At 45.0% G+C, this 16,001-nt stretch overlaps 1 long non-coding RNA gene across 1 annotated transcript in view; it reads right to left on the bottom strand.

The window, feature by feature from the left end:
* The window catches only part of LOC144764016 (uncharacterized), a 28,410-nt gene extending 13,408 nt beyond the window's left edge, over positions 1-15,002 (bottom strand). The window contains exons 1-2 of the long non-coding RNA XR_013596296.1: positions 14,880-15,002; positions 12,214-12,360 (exon numbers count right to left, since the gene is read on the bottom strand). This is a non-coding gene — a long non-coding RNA (uncharacterized LOC144764016). The remainder of the gene's footprint in view (positions 1-12,213; positions 12,361-14,879) is intronic.
* Between the last annotated feature and the right edge of the window lie 999 nt (positions 15,003-16,001).

The raw sequence follows: 16,001 nt of genomic DNA, 5'->3' as shown, positions 1-16,001 counted from the left end.
TAAATTTAATTTCTATAGCGCACGGCTACTCAATAAGAGTGTCCCGGCGCTTTATTTAGGCAGCTCAGTGAAAAAGAACATAACACCATAAAAACAAACATAAACAGGAGACAAAAAGACCCACTAAAGGTTAAAAAAGCCAGGTCTTATGGCCCTTCCTGAACAAGAGAAGATTAGATGTACGGCGCAAGGCCAGAGGCAAAGTGTTCCAAAGCTGAGGGGCCCTCAAACTAAAGGAGCGCCCCCCGATACGGGCCTTCGTCACTCGGGGAACCACGGCCAGAAACAAAGATTCCGACCGCAGAGATCGGACCGGGCGATAAAAGACAAGCCTGCGCTGCAAGTACTTTGCTCAAAAGCCAAAAAGCGCTTTGTGAGCCAGGGTCAACGCTTTGAACATAATCCGCTTCCGGATGGGCAGCCAATGAAGCGACTGCACCAAACCGGAGGCTCTAGCTCGCCTATGAAGGCCAAAGATAGCGCGAGCGGCAGAGTTCTGCACAACCTGCAACCGCTGAACAAGATAGTCCGGAGGACCTAGATAGAGGACGTTGGCATAGTCCAATCTGGAGCCAATTAAGGCTTGCACAGTGATCTTTCTATGCTCTTCTGTGAGCAGAGGCAAAAACTTCCGGAGCATCTTAAGAATGCCAAAGCAAGTGCCCGTCAGACCAAGGATATGGAATCTCAACGTCAAATTGTTGTCAAACTTGACTCCCAGATTTTTTGCCACCTGGGATGACTGTGCAAATCAAATAAACTGACCCTCACTGAAAACAAGTTTATTAGAAATAATATGGCTCTGCCAACAAATACCCCACTGGTCCCCCTCAGAATGGACCTGGGTATCCTCCCAGTAGTGAGGCTTAATCTCGAGCCGACCCCTGCTATATTGGCGTCGGCTATGGAGTACAGCCGAGTTAAGACACTACAGGGAGGAACTCAAGGCATTACTATCGCTACCAGGGGCCGTGGGTAGTATACCATGGCTGTCTTTTGTGAGGGATTTGTTATGTGCTATTGGCAGGGAGGATCTATGGCTATAAATTGTTTTATTTTTTATTTTTTGAATACCCTGGGAAGTTTGTGCATCCTTACATTTGTTAATGTCACCACCGGATTTATGGTTAAATCGTGTATTGTACAGTTGATTCATTTAATCTTTGTGCTTTTATGACTGTAATAGTCGCAATAAAGTTATTATGATGATGAAATGAAAAATCTAATCATTGATGAGTTTCCAACATAATACTTGCCTTTGTACATTTAAGAATGCAACAGATTTTAAAAACAGATTATGATGTTCTACTTGGAGGAAACCGTTTAATTGTATTTGGCGACCTACTACAACTTACTCCTGTAAAAGGACAATTTTTTCTTTAAACGCTCCATGAAGACACTTGGAAATGTTTAGGAAGAATTGAAAATGTCAACACTTGGTCTTATTTTCAATATAAAGAACGTATTAAGACTATGCGACAAGCAAGTGATGAACATTATTGAAAAATTCTTCAGGATATTAGAATTGGTGTTTTGCCAAAACATGGCAAAGAAGCTTTATAAAGTCGGCTTTTAATGAATTTATTTGCAAATGAAAACGTAGCACCTAAAATAACATTAGAGAAAAGAAGTCTATAGTTTGCCTAATGCCAACACAGCAACAGGTGTTCTACATTCAAACAAGAACTTTTGAAATTGGAAAAACAGCCAAAAGTGAAAATGAATGCTATTGATAAATTGGAACACAAAGGAGTTACTATTCTTATGTCAGAGAAATTGCAGTCAAAATTGGATTCTTTGGAAAAGTCGGTGTCTAAGATTGCAGGTTTAGAGAAGACTTTATATAATATGTAAACTGTCGGGTAATTTTACCGCGTAATTTAAATGTAGAAGAAGGTTTAGTCAATGGAACCGTTGGAAAAGTTGTTGATTTGGGAAATTTTCAGAACCGAGATGGAATTTAATTTTTGAAGAATTCATTTGATCAGATTGCAGAGTTAAAACAGATTGGACGTTGTGCTGTTAATTTTTTGCTTGTAAAAGACTTGTATGTTCCAAGAAAACTGTTTTCTCTTTCTTTAGCATATGCAGTAACCATTCATAAATTACAAGGATTAAGTAAGCCAATGCTTTGGTAAATATTGGAAGTACAGTGTTTAAAGAGGGTGTGGACAATGTTTCATTATCTAAAGTAAGAACATTATCTGGTCTGTATTTGATTGATTTTGATGAGAAAAAGATTAGTGCTGATGTAAATTGTGTATAAGAGTATAATCTGTTAAGAAGACTTTATGCTCCTTACTTAGGTGGAGAGCCAGTGTATGAGAAACATGTAGTGTGTCCAAAACGAAAATATGACAAATATTCTACTGAGATTCAAAAAAGAAAACAATGCAAGAGAATGATGAAACTGCAAAGAAAATGAAAATGGACACTGATGTTGATATTGTAGGATACCAGTTAGAAAATAGTTCAGGTATCAGCTGCTAATTTCATTGTAACTGTTGTCTTTTATCTAGAGGATCTTCATCATGAAATTATGGAAAATCGAGAAAAAAGAATGTGTTCTCTAATGCATTATATTTTTCAAAAGTTGGTAACTGATAGAACTAAAATCCATACTGCTTCTGGCATTCGGCATATTTTGGACATATGTAATGCTTCATTGAAATTTACATTGAATATACAACAAGATGCACAAGAATTTCTTACATTTATGCTTGCAGTATTGAATGATGAAGGAATAGAAATTGACATTTTTTTGGGACTAAGTTACAGATGGTATCATAAATTTGAAGAGTGTTCATTTTCTTCTACTACTGAAATAGACACTGAACGATTCATATACTTAACGATACCATATTGCAAATCAGTGTCTTTTAACATATTAGTGAAAACAGCTAATCAAGATATGAAATCTTCTCATTGTAAATCAGAAATGTTGTCAACATTATATATAGAAAGATATGGAAAATATGTCATTTTAATGCTACATCGTTGTAGAGCAAATGGAACAAAATTGGAAACCAAAATTAAAAAATGTTGTGGCAAGTGAAGTATCAATTTCAGAAAGAACTTTTAAAGCAGTGGCTATTATTTTCCACGATGGACCTACTACAACATCTGGACACTATACTGTGTATGTAAAGTGCAATAAAGGAGGCTCATTTGGAATTCAAATGTAGGTTGCCTTTTAAATTACCAAATTCATATCTCATATTTTTTATGCCAAAGTTTTGAAAACATCATTCGGCCTATTGGGAAGATTTGATAATGAAATAACGAGTTTATTTTGGATATTTTCAATGCAAATGGATTTGGAATCATTATTCGGCCTATTAGGAAGATGTGAACAATTACTGTTTGGATTATTGTTTGTGCTAATTCATATGGCATTTGGAAAATTGTGTTTGAAAAAGTAGTTTATATATTTGATCTGTATATTATACTCGATGTAAATGAGAGTGTATATTTTAAAAAATGTACTTGAGAGAAATAAAAGACTTAATGTAGTTGAAGAATGTAATTTAAAAATTGTAAACAGATAGTTACACTTGTTTTAAATAATGATCAACGCTGTTTTTTTTTTTACAATCTTGTTGATTGCTTTTTTTCCCCGCTGTAGTATGATGATACTTCATTGAAATCACCTTGTATGGTGAAATTCAGTAGAATCTGAGAACAGCAAAAGAGGGAAACTGAAAGTGTTAAGCAATTCTAAAATTATGTTGTGTTCTTAAAACTATAATATAATAATCAATAACAGTTTTTCTTATTTTTTACAGAAGGTAATGGTGAAGTTTGAAAATATTTTAAATTCAGTTCACAACAAACCTACTGTATAATAGTGCCACTGAGTTTTGTATCTTCTTTAATAAAAAAGGGAAGATGAAATAATGTAATAGGCATGATAATATGAAGTAATGTTTACAGTCACTTTTACTGCACTCATCCATTTTTTTAAAACACTACACATGCACTCATCTATACAGTTACTATTCCCACAGTCCTGCAATCAACCACGCGCTATCCATGCACTTCTCCAATCACCTAGTCATTACCCATACACTAATATCACCTAGACACAACCACTGTTCCCAATAAGCTGCGCGGGTGAGCGCGCGCGCACAGAGGTCACCCTTAGCGCGCAGTGAACTGTATTTACCGCGCACTCCCTGCAACACCGTTTGCGCCCGGCGCGAAAAAATGCCCTTTCTCAGACTGACAATTCCTGACAGTTCTCGAGTGCACAGCTGAGGGATATGTACTAGTACTTGTGCTATTTGCAATGCACACCAGCAGCTAGGCACTGTTAGAAATGTAATGCAGAGTGTCATACACGCGGCAGTTGATCGTTTCACGCTCGGAAGTTAAAACTCTTCCTCGCAGTTTGCGGAAAGCCACAAACTATAGAGACTTATTTCCTTAGATTAGCACTATGGAAACAATCTCTGATAGTCTGGTGAAGTAACAGACGACTGCAGCTCACACGGACAGAAAAAGTAAAAACCATTCTTACATACAGTAAGAAAAGTTTCAACATCGCCAACTCTAACAAAAACATTGGGATGTATAACACCACAAAATAACTATTTAAAGATGTACAGGCAGACGCATTCTTTGAAATAAAGCATTCTCAGTAGATCCTGGGTAACTCACTGCTTTAAAAATCTGCATAATTGAAATCCGCAACCAATCACATTCAGCCTGCCTTTTCCTGACACACACAGCCGAGCCTCGCTCTCATTACATTTAAGTAGTGCAGTGTGCACGAGCGGCCCCAGCCGGGCCTCTGCCCTGCCCTGACCTCTGCAGTTCTCGGCTGCCATGAGTTAAGGTTTGTCGTTTTGCAGTCTGTAACTTAATGGTCTGATACTTTTTATCAGTTTTATTTGGATGCCGTCCTTCTCCCCCCTTTTTATCATCACCCCCCTCGACAGCTCAAATGAGAATATTGATTAATCGCATTGTGCCAAGTGCTGAGTCATGAGTCATGGTTTCTCTTTCAGGAGACTATTACTCGGTGGAGGAAAAAGCAGGTCAAAACCATCAATTTAATTAATGGGAATTTCTATTTATCACGAGCAGCCAGAGGGGTTTTGCTACATGCTCTGAAGACCCTAAACCATCATTAAAAGGAGGCTTTGTCACAAGTGTAAAGGGCACTGAAACATCCTAACTTTAACCTGCAGCCTTCTACCTCACTCCCTATATTTAAAAATTTCTGCATTTCTAGACCGAATTAGCTCAATCAGTTCTTGGTATCACCCTTTATACATTACTGAAACACCCACAGTGTTTGTCGAGAATAAGGTGCCTTGGAGGCAGTGAGTTAACCCCAGCTCTCCCCCTATCAAAACACAATTTTTCTAGAACAGGAAGGCAGTGGTGAGGGTCAATATGTCTTAGCCATGTTTTACAGCAGTGTGGCTGCTATCTAGTATGGCTAAAAATTACTGGTGCAAAGTGGCGTGGAGTGAAGCCTTCTAACGTGGAGTAGAGTGCATTGTTATGGAGTGGCGTGGAGTTGAGTGTTATGGTGTGTTATGAAGTGGTTTATAGTGATGTGGAATGTAATCTAGGAAGTATAGTGTTGACCTAAAAAGTATCCAAGGGCCCTGATGCAGATTCTAGCATATGAGGGCTACACTCTATACTACTAAGCAAAATATGGTTAATAAAAACAGTCTCATTGTTCTCTTAAAAACGATAGCATTGCCTCAACACTGATTTTATTATGAACAATGCTCGGGCTGTTTGATGCTAATGTTCTACCCCACAACCGACCTTCAAAATTAAGAAATGACATTTTGACCTTACTACCAGTGAAATACCTAAATCAACATTTACACCCTTGTTAGGGTAGGACAAAAACATATCTGAAAACATTCAAATTTGCTCCTAGAATGCACAAAAGTTTAAAATTAAAGACTGCACATTGTCCACAATGTCCACAGAAGTAGCAAATACTCTACCTCTCCCTCCCTCCATCTCCTTTTCCCTCCCTCTATCTCCCTCCCTTTACCGCTCTGTCCCTCCCTCGACCTCCCTCTCCCTTTCCCTCCCTTTCCCTCTACCTCCCTCTCTGTCTCTGCCTACCCCTCCCGCTCTATCCCTCCCTCTCCCTCTACCTCTCTGTCCCTCCCTCTACCTCTAGCTCCCTCTCCCTAGCTCTCCCTTTCCCTCCCTCTCCCTGTACCTCCCTCTCTGTCTCTACCTACCTCAACCTACCTCTCCCTCTCTGTCCCTCCCTCTCCCCCCTCCCTCTACCTCCCTCTCTGTCTCTACATACCTCCCGCTCTGTCCCTCCCTCTCCCTTTCCCTCCCTCTCCCTCTCCCTCTCTCTCTGTCTCTACCTACCTCTCCCTCTCTGTCCCTCCCTCCCCCTTTCCCTCCTTCTAATTCCCTCTCTGTCTCTACATACCTCTCCCGCTCTGTCCCTACCTCTCCCTCCCTCTCCCTTTCCCTCCCTCTCTGTCTCTACCTACCTCTCCCTCTCTATCCCTCCCTCTCCCTTTCCCTCCTTCTAATTCCATCTCTGTCTCTACCTACCTCTCCCTCTCTGCCCCTCCCTCTCCCTTTCCCTCCTTCTAATTCCCTCTCTGTCTCTACATACCTCTCCCGCTCTGTCCCTCCCTCCCTCTCTACCTCCCTCTACCTCAGTCCCTCCCTCTTCCTCCCTCTCCCTCTCTGTCCCTCCCTCCACCTCCCTCTCCCTTTCCCTCCCTCTACCTCCGTCCCTCCGTCCCTCCATCTACCTCTGTCCCTCCCTCTCCCTCTAGCTCCCTCTCCCTTTCCCTCCCTCCCTCTCTGTCTCTACCTACCTCACCTGCTCTGTCCCTTTCCCTCCTTTCCCTCCCTCTCTGTCTCTACCTACCTCTCCAACTCTGTCCCTCCCTCTACCTCCCGCTACCCCTGTCCCCCCTCTACCTCTCCCTCTCTGTCCCTCCCTCTCCCTTTCTCTCCCTCTACCTCTCTGTCCCTCCGTCTCCCTCCCTCCCTCTCCCTTTATCTCCCTCCCTCTACCTCTCTGTCCCTCCCTCTCCCTTTCCCTCCTCTACCTCCCTCTCCTTCTTCCTTCCCCTACCTCTCTGTCCCTCCCTCTAGCTCCCTCTTTCTCTAACTCCCTCTCCCTCTACCTCCCTCTCCCACCCTTTCCCTCCCTCTACCTTGCTGTCCCTCCCTCTCCATCTACCTCTGTCCCTCCCTCTACCTCCATCTCCCTCTACCTCTCTGTCCCTCCCTCTCCCTCTCTGTCCCTCCCTCTCCCTCTCTACCTCCCTCTACCTCCTTCTCCCTCCGCACCTCCCTCTCTCTACCTCCCTCTACCTTGCTGTCCCTCCCTCTCCATCTACCTCTGTCCCTCCCTTTCCCTCTCTGTTCCGCCCTCTCCTTCTCTGTCCCTCCCTCTCCGTCCCTCTGTCCCTCCCTCTCTAACTCCCTCAACCGCTACCTCCCTCTGCCCCTCCCTCTCCCTCTCTCTCTACCTCCCTTTACCTCTATCTCCCTCTCCATCTACCCCCACTCCCTTACCTCCCTCTCCCACCTTCTACCCCCTTCTCCCTCCCTCCCTCCACTTCCCTCCCTCCCTCTACCTTCCTCTCTCTACCTCTGTCTCTATCTATCTGTCTTTCTCTGTCCCTATCTGTCCAAATTCTGAATGTGCTTACATCCAGGCGTGCAATGCCCATTGGGCTCAAAGGGCTTAAGCCCCAGCCTCCCCCATTTACCCATTTGTTTGTGGCAGCCCGGGCTGAGACAGCTTCCTGGGCGCGCGCACAGCTGTACCTGAGTACTTGACAGGGCTTCCATTTACTTGTTAATGAGGCTTTGTTGTTTTTTTCACACCTTCTTACAGCCCATGCATCTCCACTTTGCCTAGAAACGACAAGGCAAGGTGCGTGCGCCGCCAATGAAGGCCTGCTAGGCCGCTGGCGGCCCGCGGGCCGTACTACGAGTACCACCGATGTAATTAGTTTACACAACTTTAAAATACTTTTTAAGTGCTTTTAACTTGTATTTGCTATTTTGTCAGCTAAAAATTACGGCAAACCTAACCACACAACACAGTATAGTTTAACGTGACACTGTATGTGTGGAAATGCACCATCTTTTCAGATTTTTAAGCAAAAGTTTGGAGGGATATTTGGCGCTGCACACACGCACGGTCTGGTTCCTGGCGCACATTGCCATGGCTGCAGCGCACAGAGACCCTACACTGCCGCACACAGAGGAAAAAAATTAGAGGGAACATTGGACACAACCTATGTACTTCACCGATCACCAAGGCACTATCTGTACACTCATGCAATCAGCTACACATTATCCATACGCTCTTCCAATCACCCAGCTATTACCTATATTTTTCTTCAATTACTCAAACTTTACCCCTGCAATCATGCAATCACCCACATACTACCCTTACACTTTTACAATCAACCAGGCAGTATCTATGCACTTCTCTAATCACTCAGCCAGTACCATGCACTTATAAAATCACCCAGACACTACCTATGCACTACTCCAATCATCCAGGCACTACTACTACACTCATGCAACCACCTGGACATTACCCCTGCACTCATGCAATCACCTAGTCATTAAACATGCAGTCCTTCAGTCACTCAGGCAGTACACAGGCACTTATAAAATCACCCAGGCACTAAATGTGCACTCATCCAATCACCCAGGCACTACCCCTACATTCATGCAATCACCTAGACATTACATATACACTCATGCAATTACCCAGGCATTACCTATGCACTCCTCTAATCCCCTAGATATTACCCCTGCACTCATGCAATCACCTATGCATTGCCTATGAATTCCTCCAATGACCCAGACATTACCTCAGCACTCATGAAATCACCTAGGTATTACCGAAGCAGTCCTTCAATCACTCAGGCAGTACCCATGCACTTATAAAATCATCCAGGCTCTACCTATGCACGCATGCATTAACCCAGGCACTACGTATGCACTCCTGAAATCACCCAGAAACTACCACTACACTCATGCAACCACCCAGACATTACTCTTGCACTCATACAATCACTCAGGAACTAACTATACACTCATAGAATAACTCATGCACTACTCTTGCACTGCTGCAATCATCCAGCCAGTATCCATGCACTTTACAGATCACACAGACACTACTTATACACTTTTCCAATCACCCAGGCACTACCACTACAGTCATGCAACGACCCAGACATTACTGTTGCACTGATGTGATCAGCCAGACGTTACTCGCACTCCTCCAATTACCTACACATTGCCCCTGCACTCATGCAATCACCTAGACATTACCTATACACTCATGCAATTACCCAGGCATTACCTATGCACTCCTCTAATCCCCTAGATATTACCCCTGCACTCATGCAATCACGTATGCATTGCCTATGCATTCCTCCAATGACCCAGACATTACCCCAGCACTCATTAAATCACCTAGGTATTACCCATGCAGTCCTTCAGTCACTCAGGCAGTACCCATGCACTTATCAAATCATCCAGGCTCCACCTATGCACTCATGCATTACCTCAAGCACTACTTATGCACTTCTGCAATCACCCAGGAACTACCACTACACTCATGCAACCACCCAGACATTACTCTTGCCCTCATGTAATCATCCAGGCACTAGCTATGCACTCATAGAATAACTTGCACTGCTGTAATCATCCAGGCACTATACATGCACTCCTCCAATGTATTTATTTATTTAATGCATTTTTATAAAGCGCAGACTTTACCCGAAGGTGTCGGAGCGCTGTACAATAGAACCAGTTATGTTACATGAGAGAAATGGTACAAAATAGAACGTCAGAAAAATCAACAGGAGAGGCAGAGTAAAGCAATATAGACCATCACAAAATATCAGACACAGCAATCAAGGGTGGGGAATAAATAAGAAGATGTTACAAATTTACAATGATGAACTAACTTCCTGGAGGGGTCTGAGAATGAGGGTATTAGTTCTGAAAGTGTCTTTGGAAGAGAAGAGATTTGAGGTCAGCTTTGAAAATCTTGTTGGAGGTGATGGCACGGAGCAATGGCGGAAGCGAGTTCCAGATTCTCACCGTATTACCTGAGAACGATTGAGCCATCGATCATCATCAATCATCCAGCCAGTATCCAAGCACTTACAAAATCACCCAGGCACTACTTATACGCTTTTCCTTTCACCCAGCCACTACTTATACGCTTTTCCTTTCACCCAGGCACTACCACTACAGTCATGCAACGACCCAGACACTACTCTTCCACTGATGCAATCAGCCAGACATTACTCATGCACCCCTCCAATTACCTACACATTAACCCTGCACTTATGCAATCACTTGGGAATCACACATGTACTCCTCCAGTGACCCTGACATTACCTCTGCACTCATGCAATCACTTAGCTATTACCCTTGCAGTGTTTCAATCACTCAGGCAGTACCCATGCACTTATAAAACCAACCAGGTACTTCCTATGGACTCATCCATTAACCCAGGCACTACTTATGCACTCCTCCAATTACTCAGGCACTGCCATTGTACTCATATAATTACACAGGCAATACCCATGCACTTATAAAATTACCCAGGTAGTACCTCTACACTCATGCAATTAGCTAGACCTTACCTCTACACTCATGCAATTAACCATGCATTACCCATGGATTCCTCTAATCCACCAGGCATTACCCCTGCACTCATGGAATCACCAATACATTAGCTATCCACTGCTCCAATCACCCAGGTGCCACCCTTGCACTACTCCAATCACCCAGGCACCACCCTTTCACTACTCCATTCACCCAGGCACTACTTATGCAATCATGAAATCACTCAGGAACTACCACTACACTCATGTAACCACCCAGACATTACTGTTGCACTCATGCAATCACCCAGGCAGGTTTTCTTTAATCTGGCACATAGTAGTAATTGCTCCAGGGAGACACCAAAGGCCTCCAGTGCCTCCTAAAAAGGAATGAATGTTTCTCTGGGGCAAAAATCTCTCATTGCTTGCGAGCTCTTTCCCTCCAACGTGCCACTGAAATATTCAGGGTTATTTTTTGAACAATGAAGCAGCTCATATTTCCAAGTCTCTAAAGTATGGAGGTTCCTAAATATTCTTTTAACAATTGATTTCCACAGTTTACCTTTTTTTTATCATGCCATGTCTGCTAATGAATTACTTTTAGACATTTGTTTTTTTAATTTTTTTCATACTATGGGGCAAATTTACAATCCCCTTCCACCACTCGACCGTTACTTTTGTGTTGCTCTGGTGGCGCTGTGTACTGACCCATATTTACAAGGCCACACAAAGGTACTTTACGTGGCTTTACGCAGCCTTGTAAATATGGCACTTCTTCACACAGTATTCTGTGTTAAAGGGAGGTGTCACGGGTGATGCTGTGGTTGTTCCCACACAACACCCATGGCTTCTTGACACTGTCCCAGATATAAAAGAATTTTTAAATCTGAGGCCGCGCCGAAAACGTTCAAGGGGAGGCGTTAGAGCGGCGCAACGAGGAGAAACACTTCTATTTCTCGTCATGTTTCGCTCTTTCTATCTGTGCTGCATTCTGCAGCAAACATACAAGAAGCAAAACACCATTAAAGATTGTTTTTGTGCAGGGAGGTGTCCCTTCCTGCACCAAGACAATCATCTCTGCAACGCGGGCACCCTTGCGCCATGGTGTAAGGGTGCCTGTGTTGGTGCATGGTTGCTACCTGTGCAGGGGAGAGCACAGGGGTGCCACTTATTTCTTTAAATGCGACGCATCCCTGCATTTTTTAAACAACATAACTCGGTGCAGCACAATTGCTTGCGGCGCCATGCTGCACCATATCATTGTAAATATCCCCCCGAGCCAGCCGTCCATCCAGAAGACTCGCGTCTTGGCGGGCCAGTGTAGGTTAACACCTTGTGTGCTGATGACGAGCTCAGCTCGTCCTGCTGCACGGTGGCCGTGTGCTGGTGACGAGCTGGGCTCGTCATGGCCTGCGCGGAACGCCCACGCGGGGATAATTTTTCCGCTGTGCTGGGCGTTCCATTGAGCGGGCGTGGCCATGACAAGCTGAGCTCGTCATCAGCACCGCGGCGCCGAGCACGGCCCCCCTCCTCCGTGCCTCAGAGAAATTAGCCCCGCGGCGATGGGGTTAAGGAGATACAGTGTGTAATGCTGACATGGATACTGTACCTTGCGTCACTTGATCTGTGCAGCTGATGTTGCAAGGCATCTGACAACACTTCTGTCCTGTTGGGCATTGACCATCGCACTTGCAATAAGTTGGCATGATCACTGGTAAGCAAACAGGTCCTTTATAAGTGCAGTCACCGCGTCGGACTGTAAATAAGAAGGAAGCAGGTAGAGAATTCAAGTGATGTGTCATTCACAGCCTGAAGATTACCAGAATCACCATCATCATCACCATCAGTCATAACAAGAGTCTAGCACCCAGTCTGTAATAAACATAGCATGTAGTAGTGGCCAGTAGGGACCTCGCAGGGCAGCCCTGGAACAGGCATAACATTTCCCAGCGGTTGTGGAGGCGAAGCCTTCATACTCCTTTTGACCCCCACTGCCTCAGGGCAGCCCCCGGAGCCTTGAGGGCTCTCACCGCCCCCACAGCTGGCGGTTTGGTGGGTTGCTGGGGGGAATTGTAGGACACCCCTTGGTATCCCTGTGGGTGGGGTCTGCTTTATATCTCAGATCAGGGGTACACCAGATATTCCTGACCATGCTGCAAGACTCCTAAAAACCTTCCCACCAGAGTTACCCTGGCCTGGAGCTTTGCTTGCAGGTATCTCTCACTGCGGAATGCACTGAATTCTTCATATGTTGTTGCAGTTTGCAGGTTTAATGTACCAAAATAGCGCTGTGAGGGGTGGCATCTTAGTTCTATCCGAAGCGCTTGTGTGTTTGGAAGGGAATTCAAGAAAATGCTCCTGTGATGTGTGTCCCCCCCCCCCCCCACCCAGGGTAAGCTGCTGTCCTGCCACCTTACTGTGCAGCATAAAACTCCAAGCTGAACTCTACATACAGTTCTTACACGGATATGTCTATTCCTTTATCACATCAACTTTACTGAATTATGCATGCACCGTGTCTTGCTTAGAAACATTACAGGGCGTTGATTAAACATTTCCCTTCGACTTTGGAAATCATTTTTACTTCTGTAACTTTCAAAGTATGAGCATGACACACTGCAGCATTTCGATGAAGGAACACTGCTCTACACACACCTAACACCAGCTGTTCCACAGAAAACGACTCAATCAGAGCTCTCAGCATCAGTTGACCCATAGCGCCTCGAATACCCACTAATGAAAGGGAACCCCCTGCTGACACAGTCATCCTTTGCAGCCGCCATCTTTGTTGTCCCAGCAGGGGTCTCAGAGATGTGGGTATACTGGCTGTGTTGCTCATTAGACAACGCGCACACTTGATTTCCAAGGCTAGTTCCGCCACCTGTGTGGAGCTATGTGATCTTTGGCAAATCCCTTTATATATAAGTACCTGATGTCCGTGATCTGAATAAATCCCAAGGGGCAGCTTTACAAGCCCCTTGTGACACTTTTGCGCCACCGATGCGTACTTTTGTGACGCAGCGGCGGCGTAAAAAATGCAGGCAATGTTCAACGTGAAGCATCTAGGGAGATACATCACGTTGTAAAGCCTTGTGTCACATTATACCTGCGTCAGGTGTAATGTATGCGGGGTGGGCGTTCCCATGCAGCAAAGCCTCACATAAGTGACGCAGGGAAATCTACAACATTTCACTACGGCACTTCGAGGACGCCACGCTGGAGCATGCGTAAGGAGTGATGCAGTGTAGTGGGAATAGGCCTCAAAATGCATTGTTGGAGTTGCCTCGTGCTTGCGACACGACTCTAGCAATGCGTGACATTTGCCCCAGCAGATGCATCAGAATTTCGGAGGCATCTCTCAATCCTTGCGCCATGGTGCGCCGTATTTTAAATTCAGCACATCCATGGTGGCGCAAGGGTTTATCAGGGTGGTGCAGGGAAAGTGACGCATCTCTACAGATGCGTCACTTTCTTGTAAATCTGCCACCAAATACTCACAGAGAGTCTTGAAACCAACTAAAGTAATTGGTTATGATGGTGTGTCTGGATCACAGCTCCTGCTGCCGTCCTTCTGAGCTCACCATCTCTTGTGCAGGCGCGCTGATCCCACAGACCGTGGGACTGTTCTGCCTCTACTTGGAGGGAAGGAGTCAGCAAACAAATGCCTCCTTCCAAAGCCAGACAACTGTCTTTAATATCCCTACTGCCTTACATTTAGTTTATTTACTATCTTAAAAATAACTCGTCACAGGGGACAGGGATATCAAAAGCAACATTCAGGAAAGCGCTATCTCCCCACTGCAGGGAGCAGACAGACTGATGACTGTAGACATATTTATTTATTCATTCATTTCAATGTTCATTGTGCTTTCCCTAAAGCATTGCCTGCAATGAGCAAACACAGATTCAGCATGAGAGTAATGGTAGATTAAGAGGATACAGGTCAGAAGGATGTATTTTGGTACAGAAAACTTGGTTCCTGGTTAGATTTGAAGAACTGGAAGCCCAGTGAGATGGGTATATTCAAGGCAGGGGGGGGCTGGGTCAGAATTCTGGGGTGACAGGACTGGGTTACTGGAATCAGGTAAGGGCATGAGAGCTGACACTAATATATGTGGGATTAAGGGTGGAGTGTACAGGAAAGAGAGAGGAGTGAGCAAAGATAGAATGGGGTCAGTGCATGAACAGATGTATACAAAAGGGCCAAGAGGTCAGGGGTCAAGCCAAGTGGTAAAGGACCTAGTAAGCAGCCATAAGTAAGGAAATACTGTTTACCTGCTGTCTTCGGGTCATTACAGACTGAGGGACTATCAGCTGCCCAAAGTAGCCACATGCACAGAGGCAGAAGTGCCAGGGAAAGGTAGTTATTGACTCTCTTCATCTTGGCTTCCAGACCTGTATCTGAAGCCCAGTGAGTGTGAGGCTCAGATTTATAGGCAGACACATTCTGCCTTAACAGGAAGGAGGGGGCCGAGTAGGTATGAACCAGCACTGCTGCCAGAAGGTTTCTCAACTGGGTCATTACGAAACACATCTCCCACTGGAACATTCAACAAAGTAGGTCAGATACATTTACTTGAGACATCCCCAGGCCATTTAATTACTTTTTATGGCTCCAACTGAGTCCAACTTCCTTCTGCCATGGGGGCAAAGACTATTGATCCTGCAGAGGGGATGACGCAACTATGGTGTAGAATTAATAAGGTTGACGGAGTCACATAGCACTGATCTCATATAGTTCATATAAAGGGGGTGTAACAGGATGAGAACTGGATTAACACCACCGATTTTTCCACGCAAAGCCAAAACAGCTAAAGTCATGGGTAGTGAGTCTTTGATTTAAGTGGCGTCCTAGAGCCAAATCAGAACAGCGAGAAGTACATGACAAAAGGAGTGAGACTCCCATATGGAATGCATGTCTTTGCCACAAAACATAGACATAATATGCAAATGACCCCTGAGCAGTCATCTGTGTAAGGAGAGTTAGTATTCAAGGGTATGCCTGGTTCAAGGTCAGTACTCCCAGCTCCTGGTTTGTGCCAGCAGTCCGCCCGGCGGTAACTGCTCCTGCCATCCTGCGCTTGCCATAATTGTCTTGCTACCGTTCTTGTGCCCTGTATTGTGTGTGAGTTAAGTTTTCATTTTAACTTGTAGTTCTGGTATTGTGCACCCCTCCCTCCAGGCACCTTCTGTTTTGACCGTGTTTTCCTGCCGCTGCTGCCCCTGCTGCCCCGCCCACTGATCCAGCCCGCACCCGCCCCCTCTGTGCTCCCGCCCCCTGCCCCTTCTAATGGCAATCGCTGGGGTGCCAAAGGCGTGCCTAAGGCAAGCCCGTCTGCGCTCGTCTGCGCCTGTCCGCACCTAGACTGTGCCCAGCGCCAGAACCCCTGCACCCCA

The sequence above is a fragment of the Lissotriton helveticus genome, chromosome 6, assembly GCF_964261635.1.
Source record: "Lissotriton helveticus chromosome 6, aLisHel1.1, whole genome shotgun sequence".
NCBI lineage: Eukaryota > Metazoa > Chordata > Amphibia > Caudata > Salamandridae > Lissotriton > Lissotriton helveticus.
The sequence above is the reverse complement of the archived record's forward strand: the minus strand, read 5'-3'. Positions and strand labels throughout refer to the sequence as shown.